The 23884-nt window shown below is 39.0% G+C and overlaps 1 protein-coding gene and 1 pseudogene across 4 annotated transcripts in view; one reads left to right on the plus strand and one right to left on the minus strand.

The window, feature by feature from the left end:
• ZFP82 (ZFP82 zinc finger protein) overlaps nt 1-23884 on the plus strand; it is a 60876-nt gene that overhangs the window by 31388 nt on the left and 5604 nt on the right. The gene's annotated exons all lie outside the window — the stretch shown is intronic.
• On the minus strand, nt 4382-5571 carry LOC119062548 (obg-like ATPase 1; annotated as a pseudogene).

Consider the following 23884-nt stretch of genomic DNA (forward strand, 5'->3'; position numbering starts at 1 on the left):
GTGATTAAAATTTGTTCTCAGAAGCACAGACCTCAGATGTGAGGTTTTGTTATTTTCAGACCTTTGTATACTCCCCAGAATTGAAATGTGTATAGCAGATCTTCAAAGCAGATCTATATCCCATACCTTTTTTTCTTTGTTCAAGCTGTTAGTTTTTTCCCCCTTTTTCTACCTTTGCCCACCTCCACTCAGGCCCATGCCCTCCCCTCCCTCAGTTAATTCCCATATTGTTTTTCATGTCCATGGATCATGCATATATGTTCTTTGGCTAATCTCTTCACTATCTCTCTTGCAGTCCCCCTCTCCTCTCCAACACCTGCCTATATGTTCCTTTTATCTATGCTTCTGTTTATATTTTATTCATTAGTTTATTTTGTTCATTAGATTCCACAAATAAGTGGAGGTCATGTGGTATTTGTCTTTCACTTGCTTGTTTCACTTAATATAATATTCTCCAGGTCCATCCATGCTGTAACAAAAGGTGACATACTGCATAGTATTCAATTGTATAAATGTGCCACAGTTTTTTTATTTGCTCATCTACAGATGGGTACTTAGGCTGTTTTTAGATCATGGCTATTGGAAATAATGCTCCTCTGAATGTAGGGATGCATGTATTTTTTTTGTACTGGTGTTTTAGGATTCTTAGGATATAGTCCCAGAAGTGGGTCTGCTAGGTCAAAAGGAAGTTTCATTTATAATTTTTTGAGGATACTCCATACTCTTTTTTATAGTGGCTGTCAGTTTGCATTCCTAGCAACAGCATTCCTACCTTTTACTGCCTTCATTTTCTTCTAGAATTTTTATGGTTTTGTAACTTACATTTAAGGTTTTTATCTCTTTTGAGTTTATTCTTGTGTATAGTGCAAGTTGTTGGTCTACTTTCATTTTTGCATGTACCAGTCCAGTTTTTGCAACACCATTTATTGAAGAGACTGTTTTTCGCTCCATTGTATGCTCTTCCCTCCTTTGTGAAATATCAATTGGCCATAAAGAGATGGGTTTATTTCTATTTCTGTTCCGTTGATCTATGGAAGCCTTTCATATGCCAATACTAGGCTGTTTTGATTACAGTGGCCTTGTGTGGAATATTTTCCTCCATACCTTTACTCTCAGCTTTTAGAAGTCTTTTGTTCCGAGCTGGGTCCTTGTAGACAGCATATATATTGGTAATTTTTTAAATCCTTTTGGCTACCATACATGTTTTGATTGGGACATTTTATCCATCTACCTTAAATCCTAAATGTAAGGTATAGATACCTTATACTTAAGGTATAAGTACCTACAGATAGGTACTTATTTATTGCCATATTTTTATTGTACTTATGTTTTTCTGTCTATTTCTTCTTAAAGAAGGCCCTGTAAGATTTCTTGCAGTGCTGGTTTGGTGGTAATGAACTTCTTTATTTTAGCCTCTTTTTTGGGGGGGTCAGGGAAGGTCTTCATTTGGTCTTCAGATATAAATTATAGCTTTGCAGGGTATAGTATTCTTAGTTGCATGTTCTTAGCTTTCTTTCTTTTTTCTTAAGGTTTTCTTTATTTTTAGAGAGAGGGGGAGGGAGGGAGAAAGAGAGGGAGAGAAACATCAATGCGTAGTTGCCTTTTGCATGCCCCCTACTGGGGACCTGGCCTGCAACCTAGGCATGTACCCTGACTGGGAATCAAACTGGCCACCCTTTGGTTCAAAGGCTGGCATGCAACCCACTGAGCCACACCAGCCAAAGCTGATAGATTCATTATATTGCCCCTTTTCAGTCCACAAAAGCAAGGCTGTTAAAAGAAATGCCCAATCAAGGCAGTAACATAAAATGTAATAAAGATAGCCTCTTCAACAAATGGTGTTGGGAGAACTGGACAGCCACATGCAAAAAAAATGAAACTTGAGCACCGGCTTACACCATACACCAAAATAAATTCAAGGTGGATGAAAGACTTAAATATAAGCTGTGAAACCATTAACGTCCTGCAGGAAAACATAGGCAGGAAAATCTCAGCTATTTCACCCAGCAGAATATTTACTGATATGTCCCCTAGAGCAAGGAATATAAAGGAGAGAATAAACAAATGGGATCTGATCAAAATAAAAAGCTTCTGCATGGGTAAATAAAACAGTATTAAATTAAAAAGACAACCAACTGTATGGGAAAACATATTTGCCAATGATACCTCAGACAAAGGTTTAATCTCCAAAATATACAAAGAACTTACATGACTCCACTCTAAGAAGACAACTAACCCAATTAAAAAATGGGAAAAGGACTTGAACAAACACTTCTCCAAACAGGACATACAGAACATTCAGAGACACATGAAGAGATGCTCAATATCGTTAGCTATCAGAGAGATGCAAATTAAAACCACAATGAGATACCACTTTACACCAGTCAGGATGGCTATCATAAACAAAACAACAAACAACAAATGTTGGAGAGGTTGTAGGGAAAAGAGGACCCTAGTTCACTGTTGGTGGGATTGCAGACTGGTACAACCATTGTGGAAAACAGTATGGAGTTTTCTCAGAAAAATAAAAATCAACCTGCCTTTTGACCCAGCAATTCCACTACTAGGGTTATATCCTAAGAATCCTAAAACATCAATTTCAAAGAACCTATGCACCACAATGTTCATAGCAGCACAATTTACAATAACCAAGAGTTGAAAGCAACCTAGGTGCCCATCAGTAAATGAATGGATCAAAAAATTGTGGTACATATACACAATGGAATTCTATGCAGCAGAGAGAAAGAAGGAGCTACTACCCTTTGCAACAACATGGATGGAACTGGAAAGCATTATGCTGAGTGAAATAGACCAGGCATTGAAGGACAAATACCATATGATCTCACCTTTAACAGGAAGCTAAACAACAAAACAAACAAGCAAGCAGAATAAAAACAAAGACACTGAAATAGAGAACAAGGGGACAGTGACCAGAGGGGAGAGGGAAGGGAATTTAAGGGGGAAAAAGGGGGGGGATTTGGAGGAACAAGTATGAAGGACGCAGGGACAAGAACTAAGGGGGGGGTGGAAATGGGAGGGAGGTGGGGAGCATGGGGCGGTGTGGGCTGGGATGGGAGAAATAGAAAACTGTCTTGAAAAATAACTAAATAAAATTTTTTTTAATTTGAAAAAAATGCCCAATCAGACTAAATAATAATAACTTCAGGTGATTTACATGACATTTTCTGTTTAATTACAGCTAGTTCTCTGTGAAGGGGAAATTGCATTTATGATTTGTCGTATTTAGGTATTCTTACCTAATTAAAGAAAGGGTGTAGCCTTGGCTGAGTAGCGCCATTGGTTAGAGCATCAACCCAGTATGCCAATGTAGTAGTTTCTATCCCTGGTCTTAGCACATACAAGAGGCAGCCAATGAATGAATAGATGAATGGAGCAGCTGGTTATTGTTTCTCTCTTTCTCTTCCTCTAAAAATCAATCAATAAAAAAATTTTTAAGAAAGGGTTTATATTTTTCTGTATTCTCATCAGCAGTCTTTAATAGAACAGAAATTCTTTTATCTAACAGAATTGGGACTGGTATTTAATCTTATTAATGCATAAAAGTGAGTTACTGTAAAAGTATTATTTATACTCTCAATATTAAAGTGTGTGTCAATTTGCCTTGTATTTAATTTTTTAACTGTACCACATACATTATCCATAGTTATTTCTAGTTTTAAAATTTTTTTAGATTTTTTATTTATTTATCTTTAGAGGGGAAGGGAAGGAGAAAGGGAGGGAAATATTAATGTATGGTTGCCTCTCATGCATCCCCTGCTGGGAACTGGCCTGCAACCCAGGCATGTGCCCTGACTGGGAATCGAACTGCGATCTTTTGGTTCACAGGCCTGTGCTCAATCCACTGAGCTACACCAGCCAGGGCTAGTTTTAATTTTTTTTTTAAGTAGAACATTATGAGTAAAGAATACTTGATTGTTGTTTTCCCCCATCTTTTACTATTGTCACTGCTACACGTATTTTTTTTTGTCAAATATTTTATTGAGTATAGACATCTGGAGTACTGTAAACCATACTTATTTGTAGTTTCAAAAGGAGCAAGCCGCATTGCACTCACTGTCAGCCGAGTCAGGCTTTGCATAGATGTGGAGATTAATGAAGTATTATGAGAGTAGTATGGTTCCTGAAAAACTGTTATTTGGAGTGGGGTCTTAATCATGTAAAAAGCAAAGCTGTTCACATTAGTGAACTTGCATTTCATTGGAGGCACAAAATATTTTAATTCAAATATAATTGATTCTCACATTTATAGAAGAGTCTCATTCTCCCAACTTTGTTTATCTTCAGTTTTCAGAAAATTTAATTTTTAAAAAAGTCATATGCTCTTTGGAAATTGTATGTTTAGCTAAGTAGTAACTAAAACTTAGTTATTTTTAGGTTGCTGAGGTGTATTAAATTTGAAGAATATAATATCTCCATCTTCAACAATAATTTCTGCCTTGATGTCTGTACTTTCCAGCAGCCTAGACTGCATTTTCAGAACCTTCCTCTTTAAAATATTTGTATTTTATTACTTCAGCCATAATGAATCCTTTTTCAAAACCTGTGCGAATCTTTACTGCAGCTTGAGGAGCATTTGTCCCTTTCCTGATGATTTGTCCCTTTCCTGATGATCCATGGACACATTTCATTTGGGCCTGCAGTGAAAAAGCATTTTAGTTAGAGTGCTGACAAGTCAGCCTTTAATGATCTTTGGAAACCACATTTTGTCATATTTGGTTTCACATACTTCTGTCTCTTCTCAGTGTTCAATTCTTGCACCTTGAGTTCCAAGGCCCCACTAAAAGGAATGACCAAGGCACCTGTGTTACCTACTTGTCCACCCACCCTTTAATTTTTTTCAGTCATTTGTTTTTCTTCCTAATGTAATGTTTTTCAGAAAGATTAACCAAGTAGACCATTGGTTGAAGTCAGAAATAAGGTTTACTCAGTAATTCAATTTCCTTGTCATTCCAATCATGATAGAAGCTAACAGGTTTCTTTTGATCTAAACTCAGGATTTGACTTTGCATCTTATGTCATATTCAGGTTTTAGTTTTTTATCTCCTCTCAGAGCCACTTTTTCTAGTTTATTTATAATTGGTCCAAATATTTCCTCATCTTTAAGTTGACACTCTTTCTATCTTGTTTCTATACGTCAAATTCAACATGTTGTGTGATATCACTTTTAAAAGCACATATTAAATGAAAGATTCCATTGTAGCAACTTACGTGAGATAAAAGGGCATTTTCCAGGTCTTTTCCACTGTGAGCTCCTTTTACAAGATCAGCAATACCCACTACATTTAGAAAGGCAGGAAGTTTGCTTGCTTGTTTGTGGTACTGGCAAAGTAAAATCAAACCTTTTATCTGGCACAGGTACTCTGCTATTATTAGTATCAATAGTGCAGAATGGGAAGTTTTCTGTTAGAGTCTGACTATTGGTAAATATATTGAAGAAGGTAGATTTCCCAACATTTGTTAATCCAACAATACCAATTTTCAAGGAGATTCCAAATCTTCTAACGATTAGGGGTGATTTTATCTATCACCTCCCTTTTTGTGTGGAATCATGCTGGGCAAGCGGACATGGTCCCAGAGGCAGCGGCATCCTACTGGCAATAGGACGCGAGAAGAAAGGAGAGTGCAGGAATGGCAAACGAGGTTGTGGGGGCAGCTAAATGAGCACCTACACTTGATTTTTGACAATGTATATTTATAACCAATTTTTCAGGTGTTCATTCATTTTCATAGAATTTCTTCTCATAGTTACACATGAGTTTATACATTATTTAATTAGATACTTTCAGGAAAAAGAGTTAAACTGGACTAACTCTTATGAGTCAGGAGTGCCTTGTCAGCTGGGCCTGTTATGGCTATGTCCCCAGGATATGAACAGACACTGTGGCTATGTCTCATGCACTAGCTCCCATGTCTTGCCTAGTTTGGAGGCAAAGTAGTTGCTATCTGGACTAAGGAAAATAATCTGGAGATTCAATATACCCAGGCATTTTGGCCACAGTATTTACCTATTGTTAGCAATTTGTCCACACTTGCTTGATTTCACAGAATGAACACCCTTGGTAGGACATTCTTACCTTATGCAGAGTAACCTCTCTTTTGTGAATTGGTGTGTGATTTGGAATATCTATTGCCAAAGGTTTCATCTTTTTGTTTTTAATGTTAGGTATAAATTTTAAGTTTACTATTTTCATTACTATAATTTCTGGGGTCTTTTTCTCTCCATTATATTTTATTGTTAAATGTATATATAGACCTTATTAATTTTTGTATCTTCATTTTATATCTTATTACTTTTCTTAATTCTGTTATTATTTATATTATTTAAACCTCAAGTTTTTCAATTACACAATTATATCATCTGAAATAGTTATACTTTAAAATTCATATTTTGGTTCCTCTTTTTCAATTTTTATTGAATTACTGGGGATTACATTGTTTAATAAATTATATAGGTTTAACGAGTACAGTTCTATAATACCTCATTTGTATATTGTGTTGTATGTTCACCTTCCAAAGTCAAGCCTCATTCTGTCCCCATTTGTCCCCCCTTTACCCTCTTCTACCTGCCCCCAATCCCTTTTCCTCCTATAATCACTTTACTGGTGACTCTGTCTATGAGTTTTGTTTTTGCTCAATATTTTTACTTTTCTTACCCAACCCCACCTCCTACCTCAATGACAGCTGTCAGTGTGTTTTCTGTATCTATTAGTCTGTTCCTATTTTATTTTTTTATTTTGTTCATTATAGTCCATATATAGGTAAAGTCCTATGGTATTTGTCTTTCTCTGACTGGTTTATTTCTCTTAGCATAATACTGTCCAGGCCCATCCATGCTGTTGCAAAATGGAAGATTTTCTTTTTCATGGCAGAGTAGTATTCCATTGTGTAAATGTAGCACATCTTTCCTAGCTACTCATCTCCTGATGGACATTTGGGCTGAGTCCAAATCTTGGCTATAGTAAGTAATGCAGCAATGAACATAGGAGTGCATATATTCTTTTTTAAAATATATTTTATTGATTATGCCATTACAGTTGTTCTATTCCCCCCCTCCGTTCCCCTCCACCCTGCACACCCCTCCCCCACCATTCCCCCCTTTCGTTTATGACCACATGTCTCAAGTTCTTTAGATTCTATATCTCCCCTACTATTCTTGCCCTCCCCCCTATCTATTTCTACCTACTGTCTATGCTACTTATTTTCTGGACCTTCTCCCCCCTTCTCCTCCTCCCACTCCCCTGTTGCTAATCCTCCATGAGATCTTCATTTCTATGGTTCTGCTCCTGATCTAGCTATCCTCTTAGTTTGCTTTTGTTTTAGGTGTGGTTGTTAATAACTGTGAGTTTGTTGTCCTTTCACTGTTCATCTTTTTTATCTTCTTTTTCTTAGGTAAGTCCCTTTAACATTTCATATAATAAGGGCTTGGTGATGATGAACTCCTTGAATTTGATCTTATCTGAGAAGCACTTTATCTGTCCTTCCATTCTAAATGACAGCTTTGCTGGATAGAGCAATCTTGGATGTAGGTCTTTGGATTTCATGACTTGGAATACTTCTTTGCAGCCCCTTCTTGCCTGTAAGGTCTCTTTTGAGAAATCCACTGACAGTCTGATGGGAACTCCTTTGTAAGTGACTGTCCCCTTATCTCTTGCTGCTTGTAGAATTCTCTCCTTCATTTTAATCTTGGCTAATGTAATTATGATGTGCCTTGGTGTGTTCCTTCTTGGGTCCAACTTCTTTGGGACTCTCTGAGCCTCCTGGATTTCCTAGAAGTCTATTTCCTTTGCCAGATTGGGGAACTTCTCCTTTATTATTTGTTCAAATAAGTTTTCCACTCGTGGCTGTTCCTCTTCCCCTTCTGGCACCCCTATAATTCTGATGTTGGAATGTCTAAAGATGTCCTGGAGGTTCCTAAGCCTCTCATTTTTTTGAATTCTTGTTTCTACATTCTTTTCTGTTTGGTCATTTTTTTCCTCCTTCTGGTCCATTCCTTTGATTTGAGTCCCGTTTCCTTTCCATTACTATTGGTTTCCTGTGCACTTCCCTTCATTTCAATTAGTTTAGCCTTCACATGTTCCTCTAATTTGTGACTAAAATCAACCAGTTCTGTGAGCATCCTGATCACCAGTGTTTTGAACTGTGCATCTGAAAGTTTGGCTATTTCGTCATCGCTTAGATTTATCAGCTCTGGGGCTCTAAGTTCTTCTTGAGCCATGTTTTGATCTGTTCGTGCCTGTTATGTATGAGGAGCGGAGCCTTAGTTGTCCTCCAGGGCGGGGCCACCCAGGTCATTGGTTTGTGATGCTGTATGTGGGGGTGGGGTCAGAGAGGGACAACTGTGGTCCCCTCTGCCGCTTTCTGCCGCCTCCTGCCACTGGGGCCTGCATGGTCTGTCTCACTGCTCCCTCCTTCACCAGTTTATCTGCGTGCAAATGTGTGACCCTCATCAGCCTTCAGTGAGTACACTGCCTTGCACCCTCAGTGGGTTGGCCCACTTCTCCACACCTGGGATCCGCCTATGGCTGCCGGCGCGGGCCTGGGTCGTGCACCCGGGTTGGTCTGGTGGATCTTTCCTGCCCGACCCTGCTCTGCTGCTGGCTCTGCCCTTCTTCAGTTTGGCTGAAGGGTTCGTTGTTGTCAGACTTCCATGAAGTTCAGTTTTTCTGTGGTTTTGGCTGTGTTTTTGTTGCTAAAACTTTGTTGTTTTTAAACTTGGTTGGGGGAGGAGGCACAGTGCTTCCACCTACACCTCCATCTTGGCCAGGAGTGCATATATTCTTTTAAATCAGTATTTTGGGTTTCTTCAGATATGTTCCCAAAAGTGGAATTGCTGGTCATAGGTAAGTTCTATTTTTTTATTTTTTGAGGAAATTCCATACTGTTTTCTACAGTGGCTGCACCAATCTACATTGTCATTAGCAATGCAAAAGGATTCCCTTTTCTCCACTTCTCAGCAGCACTTGTTCTTTTCTTTTTAATTAAAAAAAAGTATTGTTTTTTTATTACCATTCATCTCACTTAAACCCCCGCCCCACATGATCACCACACTGTTGTCCATGTCCTGGAGTGCTTTTACTGCTTTGTTGATCCTTCACTGTCTTCCCCACTGCCCATTGCTCTCTATCCTGCTCTCTATCCTGTTCTCTATTGATGAGTCTGTCTTTATGTTGCTTGTTGGTTCAGTGAGATCTTACGGTATTTATGTTTTTGTGATGGGCTTATTTCACTTAGTGTAATATTCTCCAGATCCATACATGCTATTGCAAAGGGTAAATTTTTTTTTTATGGCTGAGCCCTATTTTATTGTGTAAATGCCCCATAGTTGTTTTATCCACCCACCTACTGATGAAACTTGGGCTGCTTCCATGTATTGGTGATTCTAATTAATGCTGTAATGAACTTGAGGGTACTTATGTTCTTTTGAATTAGAATACACTTCTGGATGTATTCCTAGAAATGAGATCACTGGTCAAAAGGCCATAAGTTCCTAAGCCTCTCCTCATTTTTATTGAATTCTTGTTTCTCTGCTCTGTCCTGGTTGAATAATTATTTCATCTTTTTGTCCTAAATGGTTGATCTGAGTCCCAATTTTCTTACCTTCACTGTTAGTTTTCTGTATATTTTGCTTTAATTCACTTTGCAAAGCCTTCATTTCTTTCTTCATTTTGCAACTGAGCTCAATCAGTTCTGTCAGCATCCTGATTACCAGTGTTTTGAACTCTGCATCAGATAGGTTGCCTATATCCTTGCCACTTAGCTCTTTTTCTGGAGTTTTGACCTGTTCTTTTATATGAGCTGTATTTCTTTTTATGTTATGACCTGTTATGTTGTAAGGGCCCAGGACCTTAGGTATTCTCCGGGGCAAGGCAACCCTCTTTGCTGCGTTGTGGCACTGTCTGTGGGGGATGGGTCAGAACGGGGCCAATGTTGCTCACTTGCTCTGCTCTAGCCCCACTTTCCAAAGAACTCTCCTGTGAGACTGGAAGTTTCTCTGATCGTGGCAACCCCCTTGCAGTAGTTTACAGCCTTTAGTTTCCCATTCAGGCAGCCTCGCCAAAGCAGTCTGCCACCTTGCTGGTGCATCCTTTCTGCTCAACTGCTCATCTCCTGTCTTCACCCCTCCTACTGGTCTAGGTGAATGTTTTATTCCTTGCTTGTCGGATTTCCATGTAGTTCAATTTTCTGGCCACTTCTGGTTGTTTATTGTTTTTTTTTTTTTTTTTTTTTGGCTTAGACCATCAAATGTTTATTTTTTTTTTAAATATTAAATTTTATTTGGTTACTTTTCAAGTACATTTTTTTTCTCTTCCCCCCCCCCCCGCCCGGTCTCCCCCCTCCCTCCCATTCCCCCCCCCCCCAGTCCTCATCTCTGTGTCATTCATACTTGTTCCTCAAAATCCCTCCCCCTTTTTCCCCTTAAGTTCCCTTCCCTCTCCCCTCTGGTAGCTGCCCACTTGTTCTCTATTTCAGCGTCTTTGTTTTTATTCTGTTTGCTTGTTTGTTTTATTCTTTAGCTTCCTGTCAAAGGTGAGATCATATGGTATTTGTCCTTCAATGCCTGGCCTATTTCACTCAGCATAATGCTTTCCAGTTCCATCCATGTTGTTGCAAAAGGTAGTAGCTCCTTCTTTCTCTCTCCTGCATAAAATTCCATTGTGTATATGTACCAAATTTTTGTAATTTACTGATGGGCACCTAGGTTGCTTCCAACTCTTGGCTATTGTAAATTGTGCTGCTATGAACATTGTGGTGCATAGGTTCTTTGAAATTGATGTTTTAGGATTCTTGGGGTATAATCCTAGCAGTGGAATTGCTGGGTCAAAAGGCAGGTCAATTTTTATTTTTCTGAGAAAATTCCATACTGTTTTCCATAATGGTTGTACCAGTCTACAATCCCACCAACAGTGAACTAAGGTCCCCTTTTCCCCACACCCTCTCCAACATTTGTTGTTTGTTGCTTTGTCTATGATAGCCCTCCTGACTGGTGTAAAGTGGTATCTCATTGTGGTTTTAATTTGCATCTCTCTGATAGCTAACGATATTGAGCATCTCTTCATGTGTCTCTGGATATTCTGTATGTCCTCTTTAGAGAAGTGTCTGTTCAAGTCCTTTTCCCATTTTTTAATTGGGTTCGATGTCTTCCTAGAGTGGAGTCGTGTAAGTTCTTTGTATATTTTGGAGATTAAACCTTTGTCTGAGGTATCATTGGCAAATATGTTTTCCCATACAGTTGGTTGTCTTTTTAATTTAATACTGTTTTCTTTAGCCATGCAGAAGCTTTTTATTTTGATCAGATCCCATTTGTTTATTCTTTCCTTTATATTCCTTGCTCTAGGGCACATATCCGTAAAAATGTTGCTGCGTGGAATATCTGAGATTTTCTTGCCAATGTTCTCCTCTAGGACTTTAATGGTGTCATAGCTTATATTTAAGTCTTTTATCCACCTTGAATTTATTTTGGTGTATGGTGTAAGTTGGTGCTCAAGTTTCATTTTTTTGCACGTAGCTGTCCAGTTCTCCCAACACCATTTGCTGAAGAGGCTATCTTTACTCCATTTTATGTTACTGCCCCCTTTGTCGAATAGTAATTGACTGTAGAGGGTTGGGTTGATTTCTGGGCTCTCTGTTCTGTTCCATTGGTCTATGTGCCTGTTTTTATGCCAGTACCAGGCTGTTTTGATTACAGTGGCTTTGTAATACAGTTTGATATCAGGTATTGTGATCCCTCCTACTTTGTTCTTCTTTCTCAAAATTGCAGCAGCTATTCGGGCTCGTTTATGATTCCATATAAATTTTTGAAGTGTTTGTTCTATGTCTGTGAAATACGCCATTGGTACTTTAATAGGTATTGCATTGAATCTGTATATTGCTTTGGGTAGTATGGACATTTTGATGATGTTAATTCTTCCAATCCATGAACAAGGTATATGTTTCCATTTGTTTTGTCTTCCTTGATTTCTTTCTTCAGTGCTGTGTAGTTTTCTGCATACAGGTCTTTTACCTCTTTGGTTAGGTTTATTCCCAGATATTTTATTTTTCTTTTTGCTATATCGAATGGGATTTTTTCCTTGATTTCCGCTTCTGCTGATTCATTCTTTGTATACAAAAATGCCTTTGATTTCTGGATATTGACTTTGTATCCTGCTGTTTTGCCAAATTCATTAATTAGTTTGAGCAGTTTTGGGGTAGAGTCTATAGGATTTTCCACGTACACTATCATGTCATCTGCAAACAGTGACAATTTTGTTTCCTGCTTTCCTATTTGGATGCCTTTTATTTCCTTTTCCTGCCTGATCGCTGTGGCCAAAACTTCTAATACTATATTGAATAGGAGTGGTGAAAGTGGACATCCTTGTCTTGTTCCTGATCTTAGTGGAAAAGCTTTTAGTTTTTGTCCATTGAGTATGATATTGGCTGTAGGTTTCTCATAAATGGCCTTTATTATATTGAGGAATGTTCCCTCTATTCCCATTTTGCTGAGTGTTTTTATCATAAATGGGTGTTGTACCTTATCGAAAGCTTTTTCTGCGTCTATTGATATGATCATGTGGTTTTTGTCTTTGCTTTTGTTTATGTGATGAATTACATTTACTGTTTTGCGAATGTTGAACCATCCTTGCATCCCTGGGATGAATCCCACTTGGTCAGGGTGTATAATCTTTTGGATATATTGTTGGATGCGATTTGCTAATATTTTGTTGAGGATTTTAGCGTCTATGTTCATCAGCGATATTGGCCTGAAGTTTTCTTTCTTTGTTGTATCTCTATCTGGTTTTGGAATTAGGATGATGCTGGCTTCATAAAAGGAGTTAGGGGAGTTTTCCATCCTTTTGGATTTTTTGGAATAGTCTGTGAAGAATGGGGGTTAGCTCTTCCTTAAATGCTTTGTAGAATTCTCCTGTGAATCCATCTGGTCTGGGGCTTTTGTGTGATGGGAGTTTTTTGATTACTGCTTCAATTTCTTTTGCTGTTATTGGTCTATTCAGGTGTTCTACTTCTTTTTCATTGAGTTTTGGGAGATTATATTTTTCTAGAAATGTGTCCATTTCCCCTAGGTTCTCAAATTTCTTGGCATACAGTTCTTCATAGTAATTTCTTACAATCCTCTCTATTTCTGTGGTATCAGTTGTAATCTCTCCTCTTTCATTTCTGATTGTGTTTATTTGTGTCCGTTCCCTTCTTTTCTTGATGAGCCTACTTAAAGGCTTGTCTATTTTGTTTATTTTTTCAAAGAACCAATTCCTGGATTCAGTGATCTTTAGAATTGTACTTTTAGTCTCTATGTCATTTAGTTCTGCTCTGATCTTAGTTATTTCCTTCCTTCTACTTGCTTTGGGCTGTTTTTGTTGTTGTTCCTCGAGTTCTTGCAGGCGTAGAGTAAGTTCATTTGTTTGAAATGTTTCTGTTTTCTTTAGGTAGGCCTGTATTGCTATAAACTTCCCTCTCAGGACTGCCTTGGCTGTATCCCATAAGTTTTGGGTTGTTGTGAGATCATTTTCATTTGTTTCCAGAAACTTTTTGATTTCTTCCCTAATTTCATTCTTGACCCATTCATTGTTTAATAGCATACCATTCAGTCTCCATGATTTTGGGTGTTTTGGGTTTTTCCCTTTGGGGTTGGTTTCCAGTTTCAGTCCCGTATGGTCAGAGAAAATGCTTGGTATGATTTCAATATTCTTGAATTTGTTGAGGCTTGTTTTGTGCCCTATCATGTGATCTATCTTTGAGAATGTTCCATGTGCATTTGAAAAGAATGTGTATTTAGCTTCTTTGGGGTGAAGAGCTCTGTATATATCAGTTAGGTCCATTTCATCAAGGGTGTTGTTTAATTCCGCAATGTCTTTGTTCATATTTTGTTTGGGAGATCTGTCCATTTTTGATAGTGGGGTGTTAAAATCCCCCACTATAATTGTGTTGCTGTCTATATCTTTCTTGAATTCCTCTAAGATTTTCCTTATATATTTTGGTGCTCCTATGTTGGGTGCATATATATTTATGATGTTAATGTCTTCTTGGTGGATTCTTCCCTTGAGTATTATGAAGTGACCTTTTGGGTCACCCTTTATGGCTCTTTTTTTGAAGTCTATTTTGTCTGATATGAGAATTGCTACCCCAGCTTTTTTTTCTTGTCCATTTGCTTGGAAAATTTGTTTCCAGCCTTTGATTTTTAGTCTGTGATGGTCTTTTGTCCTGAGGTGGGTCTCTTGTAGGCAGCATATGTGTGGGTCATGCTTTCTTATCCATGACGCTATTCTGTGTCTTTTGATTGGAGCATTTAATCCATTTACATTTAAGGTTATTATTGATAGGTACTTATTCATTGCCATTTTTGTACCTGTGTTCCTCTCTGTCTGTCTCTTTTCCTTCCTTTCCTTAAAGCAGACCTTTTAGTATTTCTTGTAGAGCTGGCTTGGTGGCAGCAAATTCTTTTAGACTTCTTTTGTCTTGGAAGCTCTTTATTTGGCCTTCTATCTTGATTGAGAGCCTTGCTGGGTAAAGTAGTCTTGGTTGTAGGCCTCTGTTTCTCATTACTTGGAATATTTCTTGCCAATCTCTTCTTGCTTGGAGTGTTTCCATTGAGAAGTCAGTGGCTAACCTTATCGGGACGCCCTTGTATGTTATTTCTTTTTTCTCCCTTGCTGCCTTTAAGATTCTCTCTTTGTCTTGGAATTTTGCCATTTTAATGATGATGTGTCTTGAAGTGGGCCTCCTTGGATTCCTCTTGAATGGGACTCTGTGAGATTCCTGGATTTGTGTGACTTTTTCTTTTGTCAAATTAGGGAAATTTTCTCTCTTTACTCTTTCAAATATGTTTTCTATCCCTTGTTCTTCTTCTTCTCCTTCTGGTATTCCTATTATTCGGATATTATTACGTTTCATATTGTCTTGCATTTCTCTTAATCTCTCTTCATTCTTTCTGAGCCTCTTTTCCCTTTCCTGTTCTTTCTGTGAGATGCTTTCTACTTTGTCCTCCAATTCACTAATCCGATCTTCTGTTTCATCCACCCTATTTTTAATGCTTTCCACTGTGTTTTTTAATTCAGAAATTGTATTCTTCATTTCCTCTTGGCCCTTGCTAATAATTTCCATTTCCTTTTTCATGTTGATATAGTTCACAGTGAGATCACTGTAACTTCCCTGTAGTTTTTGGTAGCTGATTGTGAGCTCTTTGAACTTCCTGATCACCAGTGCTTTGAATTCAGTATCTGATAGTTGACTTGCCTCTGTTTCATCTAACATTCTTTCTGAGGATTCCTCCTTTCCTTTCATTTGGGGATTGTTTCTTTGTCTTCCCATTGTTTGTGAGAGTCTTCTTGTTAGCCTCAGCTTCTTAGATTAATCTGTTTTGACACCCTGGGTTTATGGTATGAACTTTTGTGGTGGAATGCCTGTGAATTTCAATGGTGCAGCCTCTTTTGGTTATCCTGTTGTTCTCTGCTTCCACCTACTCAAATATGCAGCAACTTTTGGCTTCTCTCCTACAACAATGTGCAATTTGTCTCTCTGATTCTACTATTGGGAGGCCTCTTCTATGGGTCCAGCTCTGGTCTTTTTATATTTTCAAGTTGATTGTGACTCTTGTGGGTAAAAGAAAGAAATGATAAGGAAAGAAATAAAAGGAAGAAAGAAAAAAATGGTAGGGGAATGTAAGAAAGAGCAATAAGTTTAGAAAGAAAAGAAAAAGAAATAAAACAGGAAATCCGGGAAAAGAGGACAAAAGTATGGAAAGATGAAACAGTAATAAAGTTTAAAAGAAATAACAGATTACTTTAAAAAAGCAAAAAGATAAAGAAAAGGAATGGAGAGGGGAGAAAGGTAAATAAAAAAAAAGAAAGAATAAAAATAAAATAAAGTAAAAAAAAAACAAAAAGCAAAAAACGCACCAAAATAATCTCTCAAAAAAAAAACCGCAGAAAAAGGAATGTCACTTGTTGGCTTCAAACTAGCCGAACCGGTTTTTCTGGTTGCAGTTGGCTGAGGGTCGATTGTTGTGATTTTTTCAGCCAGCCCCTCTCAGGATCCAGACACTTGGCGCCTCTCCCCCAGCTCCCTACAATGGGGAGCTAGGACTTTCTCGCAGCGCTCCCCTCCCAGGGGTTACTGCCATAGTCTGGTTTGCTGTGTTTGCAGGCACCTGCACCGGCCTAGTTGCCTGGTTCCCTCGGGATTGAGCACAGGCTTGCCCCCGTTCAGTTGGGAGGCCCCAGACCCTCTGCCCAATCCTGGGCTCGCTGCCAAGCTGGGTGTGAAGCAGAGCAGGCTGCCGAGTCTACTGGATTCAGAGCCCCAGGCTGCACCTCTGAGTTCTCTTGGGCTGGCAACCACAGAGTCCTTGGTTGGGGCCCTTTGTCCTCCGCACCCTCTCTGCAAACGCTATCAAACAAGTCTCTCCTCGCCCCCCACCTTGCTTGGCCAGAAAGGGAGGGGGTTGAGGGTCTCAGCTCTTTTCCCAGGACCCCTCAGCGTCCCGGGCTTCCAGATAGTCTGAGGGGGGGAGACTGGAAGCCGGGAGCCGATCTGAGGACTGGGCGCAGACCTAAAAACTCTGTGTGCTCGTCATGGCTGCTGCGTGGTGTGTATCCCTTCTGCTCCTGTGTTTGTCTGGGTCCCCTGGCCAACCTCGGGCACACTCCCGGGCTGTCCGGGACTGCGCAACCAGCGCTTCCCGGTCCGCGCCGGCCCCCGAGCACTTCCAAGTCCGCACCGGCCCCAGCTCTTCCCGACCCTAGTGGCGTCAGCCTAGAGTTCTCTGCGTCCCGCTCGCGCGGGAAACCGTCTGGGGCTTCTAGGACCAGTAGCCCCGGCTCAAAGATCCCTGCGCCAGTGCGCGCCAGAGTCCGTGCTAGCAGGAAACCGTCAGGGAGCGTCTGTGTCCTGCTACGCCTCTCTGAACTCTCTGCGCCCGCGAGCTCGTCCTTCTGGGACTGGTGTAACCGGCAGCGGGCTTCCCAGTCCCCTGGTGGTGGCTCAGAGGCCTTCGCTTCCAGCAGACCTTCTGGGACCCGGAGTAACCGGCAGGGCGCTTCCCATTCATGTGGCTAGTCCCCAAAAGCCTCCACTTTCCCCCTGGCTCGCTGCAAGGCCGGATAGGAAACAAGCCAATCTGCCTTGGCAGAACACCTCAGTCCACTTTCAATAAAAAACAAAACAAAACAAAACTTTCCGGACATCCTGTCTCTCATTCCTGCTCAGTCCCCAACCAAACCCGTGAGGCTAATGCGTCTCTGGATTCCTCCCAGGCTTGCAATCACAGAGTCTGCAGTTGAACCGGGCCCTGTGTCTTTGTACCCCTCCCCAAAAATGCAAGCCGGCAAGCAGACGGGTCTCTGCCTGGTATTATCCAGTTTTGCTTATACAGGATGCAGGGGAGCTGATGGCCCACGCTGGTGGCCACTGGAGCCGCTGGGTGCCCAAGCTCCTGTGGTAGACCTCTCTGGTGTTGGTCTCAGACCGATGGTTCTGGACCCCGGCTGTAGATGCAGCACCCGGGCCACCTGGCCTGGGGCGCCAGCCCCCGCCGCTGCTTTGTCTTTACTCTGGACCCCAAAGCCCCACTGACCTGCCGCTTTCTGGTGTTTCAGCGTCCAACAGAGTCTCTGTTCTTTCAATTTCACAAATGCTGGATAACTGATGGATTAGTGCGCTGCTTTTCTATAGATCTGCCAGGATTTTCACCCACGAGTGCGGGAGCTAGAATCCGCTCCCTCTTACTCCGACGCCATCTTCTCAAACTCCTGTTTATTGTTTTTAAGTTGGTTGTTATCCTTCTTTTGGGTGTGTGAGGAAGTGAAGCATTTCTACCTACACCTCTATCTTGGCTGAACTCTCTCGTGATTTTAATTGCATTCCTCTAGTGAATAGTGACATTGAGCATCTTTTTATATGTCTATTGGCCACCTGTATTCCCTCTTTGGAGAAGTGTGTATTCAAGTTCTTTGCTCCTTTGTTAATTGGATTGTTTGGGTTTTTTGGTTTTGAGTTTTGCAAGGTTTTTAAATAAATTTTGGATGTTAACCCCTTATCAGATGTATAGGTATGTTTTCTCATTCCATCGGTTGTCTTTTTATTTTGTTGATGGTTTCCTTTGCTGTCCAAAAATGTCTTAATTTTGTGTAGACCCATTGGTTTATTTTTTCTTTTGATTCCCTTGCCTAAGGAGATCAAATATCAGATAAAATATTGGTATGAGCAATGTCCAAAGTTTTACTGCCTATGTGTGTTTCTAGGATATTTATTGTTTTTGGTCTAATAGTTAAGTCTTAATCCATTTTAAATTTCTTCTTGTGTGTAGTGTAAGAAGGTGGTCCAGTGTCATTTTTATGCACAATTTTTCCAACACCATTATTTTTTAAAAGACATTTTATTGATTATTTATTACAGTTTCCCCACTTTTTCTTCCCTTTATCCCCACACTTGGTACCCCCATTCTTTCTAGCATTCCCCCCAACCTTACTTCATGTCCAGGGGTCATACATAAAATTTCTTTGGCTTCTCCATTTCCTATACTATTCTTAGCCTCCACATGTCTATTTTGTACCTACCATTTATATTTCTTATCCCCTAAAACTTTTCTACCATTCTCCCCTCTCCCTCCCCTGTGCCTTTTCTACCATTCTCCCCTCTCCCTGCTGATAACTCACCATGTGATCTCCATTTCTGTGATTCTGTTTCTGTTCTAGTTGTTTGCTTATTTTGTTTTTGCTTTTGTTTTAGGTTCAGTTGTTGATAATTGTGATTTGTTGTCATTTTATTGTTCATAATTTTAGTCTTCTTCTTTTTTTATATAAGTCCTTTTCATATTTCATATAATAAGGACTTGGTGATGTTTAATTCCTTTAACTTGACCTTATCTGAGAAGCACTTTATCTGCCTTTCCATTCAAAATGATAGCTTTGCTGAATAGAGTAATCTTGGATGTAGGTCCTTGCCTTTCATGACTTGGAATACTTCTTGCCAGCCCCTTCTTGGCTCCAAGGTCTCTTTTGAGAAATCAGCTGACAGTCTTATTGGCACCCCTTGGTAGGTAACTGTCTTCTTTTCTCTTGTTGCTTTTGAGAGTCTCTCCTTATCTTTAATCTTGGGCAATATAATTATGATGTGTCTTGGTGTATGCTTACTTGGGTCCAATTTCTTTGGTACTCTCTGGGTTTCCTGGACTTCCTGGAATTGTATTTTCTTTGCCAGATTGGGGAACTTTCCCTTCACTATTTGTTCAGATAAAATTTCAATTTGTTGTTCTTCCTTTTCGCCTTCTGGCACCTCTCTGATTTGGATGTTGGAACATTTAAAGATGTCCTGGAGGTTCCTAAGCCTCTCCTCATTTTTTTGAATTCTTGTTTCTTCCTTCTGTCCTGGTTGAATAATTATTTTTTCCTTTTGTTCTAAATTGTTGATGTGAGTCCCAATTTTCTTCTCTTCACTGTTGATTCCCTGTATATTTTGCTTTATTTCACTTGTATAGCCTTCACTGATTCCTCTATTTTGTGACCATAATCAAGCCTTTCTGTGAGCTTCCTGATTACCAATGTTTTAAACTGTGCATCTGGTAGGTTGGCTATCTCTTTGTTGCTTAGTTGTGTTTTTGGAGCTTTGATCTGTTCTTTCAGTTGGGCCATTTTTTTTTAGATCTCAGCTTGCCTGTTATGTAGTAAAGGTGGGAGCCTTAGTTATTCGCTAGAGCACAGCAACCCACGTCACTGCTTTGTGGTGCTGTATGTGGGGGAGAGGTCCGAGAGCGGACAATGCCACTTGCTCGGCTGTTTGTCAGCTTTCCCACTACCCAAAAGCAAATTGGGCCCTTGTGGTGCTGATTCTTGGGTGGATGGGTTTGTGTACATTCCAGGATTTTGTGAGTCTCTCCAACAAACTCTACTGTGAGCCCGAGAATTTCTCCCGTCATAGGAGCCCTCATAGGTTTTTACAGCCCAAGTTTTGAGGCTTTATTTCCTTGTGCTGGAACCCTGCGTTGGGTGGTCTGTCTCATTCCCCAGTGTTCCTCCTGGTTTATACACATTCAAATATGGGACCATTCATTTCACCAGCCCCTGCCTTGCCTACCTAGTTCTCCCACTGCTGCCTTGCCATGCAGCCTCTCCACTGTGGTTGCCTATCTCCGATCTTCCTACCGATCTGAATGAATGTTTCTTCTGTTACTCTTTGGTTGTCAGACTTCTATACAGTTTGATTTTTTGTCAGTCCTGGTTGTTTTTTGTTTTTAAATTTGTCATTGTCTATCTTTTGGTTGTGTAAGGAGGCAAAGTGTACCGACCTATGTCTCCATCTTGGCCAGAACTCTCTCAACACTATTATTGAATAAACTATCTTTAGCCTATTGTACTTGCTTATTTCCTCTGTTAAATATTAATTGATTATAAAAAATGTGGGTTTATTTTTGGGGCTCTTTATCCTGTTCCATTGATCTATGTATCTGTGTTTATGCCATTACAATACTGTTTTGATTATTATGGCCTTATACTACAGTTTGATATTAGGTAGCATGATTCCTCCAACTTTATTCTTCTTTCTGAGGATTACTGTTGCTATGTAGGGCCTTTTGTAGTTCCATATAAATTTTGAAATATTTTTTCTGTTCTGTGAAATGAGTCATTGGAATCTTGATAGCAGTTTCATTGAATCTATAGATTGCTTTGGGTATCATGGACATTTTAGTTATGTTAATTCCTCCTAATGAACACAGTATGTGCTTCCACTTGCTTGTATCTTCTTCAGATGATTTTTTCAGTGTCTTACAATTTTCTGAGTACAGGTCTTTTACCTCCTTGGTTAGATTTATTCCTAGGTGTTTTATTCTTTTTGAAGCAATTGTTTTCTTAATTTCACTTTATGATAGTTCATTACTGGCATATAAAATGCAACTGATTTCTAGATATTAATTTTGTATCCTGCTACTTTGCTGAATTCATTTATCTGTTCTGGTACTTTGTTGGTGGAATCTTTGAGGTTCTCTATGTACCATATCATGTCGTCTGCAATAAAGACAATTTTACTTATTCCTTTCCAGGATGGTTACCTTTTATTTCTTCTTCTTATCTGATTGTAATAGCTAGGACTTCCAGTATTGTGATTAATAAAAGAGATGAAAGTGGACAACCCTGTCTTTTTCACAGTCTTAGGGGGAATGCTTGTAGTTTATGCCCATTTAGTATTATGTTGGCAGTGGGTTTGTCACATACAGCCTTTATTATGTTTACGTATGTTCCCTCTATTCCCACTTTGCTGACAGTTTTTTTTTTAGTCATAAATGGGTACTGGATTTTATCAAATGATTTTCCTGTATCGATGTGATCATGCAGTTTTGTCATTTACTTTGTTGATGTGGTGAATCACATTTATTGACTTGTAAATGTTGTACTAAGCTCGCATTCCCAGAATAAATCCCACTAAATTGTGATGTGTGATCTTTGTGATGCATTGCTATATTCGGTTTGATAATATTTTATAGAGAACTTTAGCATCTATATTCTTCAGAAATAATTGGCCTATAATTTTCTTTGTAGTGTTTTTATTTGGTTTTGGAATAAGGATAATGTTGGCCTCTTAAAATGCACTTGAGAGTCTTACCTCTTCTTGAATTTTTTAAAATAGTTTTTGAAGGAAAGGTGTTAGTTCTTCTCAGAATGTTTGGTAAAATTCACCTATGAAGCCACCCAGTCCAGGAGTTTTGTTTGTGGGGATGTTTTTGATTACCGCTTTTTTATTTCACTAGGTGTAATCTATTATTGATTTATTTTTGGATGATTGTATGTTTCTAGAAATTTATCCATTTCATCCAAGTTGTTCAATTTGTTGGTATATAGTTGTCATGATATTTTAGTACAATTTCTTGTTATTGCCTTGGTGGCAGTCATTATTTCTCCTCTTTAATTTCTAGTTTTATTTATTTGGGTCTCTCTCTCTCTCTTTTTTTTTTTTTTGAAAAGTCTGATTAAAGGTTTGTCAGTCTTGTTTATTTCTTCAGAGAACCAACTCTTGGATTCGTTGATCTTTTGTATTGTTTTTTTACACTCCATTTCTTATATTTCTGCTTGATCTTTATTATTTCCTTTTTTCTACTCTCTTTGAACTTTGTTTATTATTCTTTTTCAAGTTCCCTTAAGTGTAAAGTTAAATTATTTATTTCAGCTTTTTAAAGAAGATTTTATTTATTTTTAGATAGAGGGGAAGGGAGGGAGAAACAGAAGGAGAGAAACATCAATATATGGTTGCCTCTCGTATGCTCCCCAGTGGGGACCTGGCCAACAATCCAGGCATGTGCCCTGACTGGGAATCCATCCAGCTACCTTTTGCTTTGCAGGCAGGTGCTCAATCCACTGAGCCACACCAGCCAGAGCTATTTTTCAGCTTTTTTTGGTTGTTATTTGAGATAGTCCTGTGATGCTATGAACTGTCTTTGTAGGATTGCTTTCTCTATATGCTGCAGATTTGGGGTTGTCGTGTTTTCAATTTCATTTGTTTCCAGGTATTTTTTTATTTTTTCCTTTATCCTGTCATTGACCCATTCATTGTTTAATAATATTATTTAGCTCCCATGTCTTTTTGTAGTTTTCAGTTTTCATCTTCTGATTGGTTTGTAGGTTCATAGCATTGTGGGCAGAGAAGATGCTTGATATAATTTTAGTCTTTAATGTATTGAGACTTGTTTTGTTACCTAACATGTGGTCTATTCTAGAAAACATTCCAAGTGCACTTGAAAAGTATGTATATTCTGCTGCTTTGGGGTGAAATGTTCTGAAGATATCAGTTAAATCAGTTTGCTCTAGACTGCTGTCTCCTTGTTGCTTTTGTCTGGAAGATCTATCAATTGAAGTCAACAGAACTTTGAAATCCCCTACTGTGACTGTATTCCTGTTGATCTCTCCCTTTATGTCCATCAAGATCTGTTTTACATATTTAGGTGTTCCTTTGTTGGGTGCATAAGTGTTTACATAAGTTTGTTGTACCTTTTGATCTGAGGAGGGTCTCTTGGCTACAGCATGTATATGTGTGTGTGTATATATATATATATATATATATATATATATATGCTTTTCTTATCTACTCAGCTACCCTATGTCTTTTGGCTAAAGCTTTTAATTTATTTACATTTAAGGTGATTATTGATAGGTATGTATTTATTGCCATATTATTTTTTAACTATTTTCCTCTGTTTCTTTTTCTTCTTAAAGTAATCCCTTTAACATTTGTTGCAGTACTGGTTTGGTGTTAACAAACTCCTTTAGCTTTTTCTTGTCTGGAAAGCTCTTTGTTTCTCCTTCAATTTTAAATCATAGTCTTTTTGGATAAAGTAGCCTTGGTTGTAGGTCCTTGCTTCTTGTCACCTTGAATATTTCATGCCAATCCCTTCTGGCCTAAAATGTTTTTTGAGAAATCAGATGACAGTCTAATGGGAGCTCCCTTGTAGGTAAATAAGTGCTTTTCTCTTGCAGTGTTTAGGATTGTCTCCTTGTCTTTAAGCTTTCCCACTTTAATTATGATGTATCTTGGTGTAGGCCTCTTTGGGTCCATCTTGTTTGGGACTCTGTGCTTCCTGGACTTCTGGGTCTTTTTTCTTCACCAGATTAGGGAAGTTTTCAGTAATCATTTCTTTGAATAGGTTCTCAATCTCTTGCTCACTCTCTTCTCTTCTGGCATTCCCATGATGCAGATGTTGTTATACTTAATGTTGTCCCAAAGGTTTCTTAAGCTGTCCTCGTTCTTTTTAAATTCTTTTTTCTTTTTGCTGCTCTGCTTGGCTATTTTTTGTACCTTCTTTTATAAATCACTGATTCGATCCTCTGTCTCATGTAATCTGCTATTTGTTTCTTCCAGTGTATGAATTTATTTCAGGTGTACATTATTTTTG

This window comes from Artibeus jamaicensis, unplaced genomic scaffold, assembly GCF_021234435.1.
Source record: "Artibeus jamaicensis isolate MK-2021 breed Jamaican fruit bat unplaced genomic scaffold, CSHL_Jam_final contig_464, whole genome shotgun sequence".
Taxonomy (NCBI): Eukaryota; Metazoa; Chordata; class Mammalia; order Chiroptera; family Phyllostomidae; genus Artibeus; species Artibeus jamaicensis.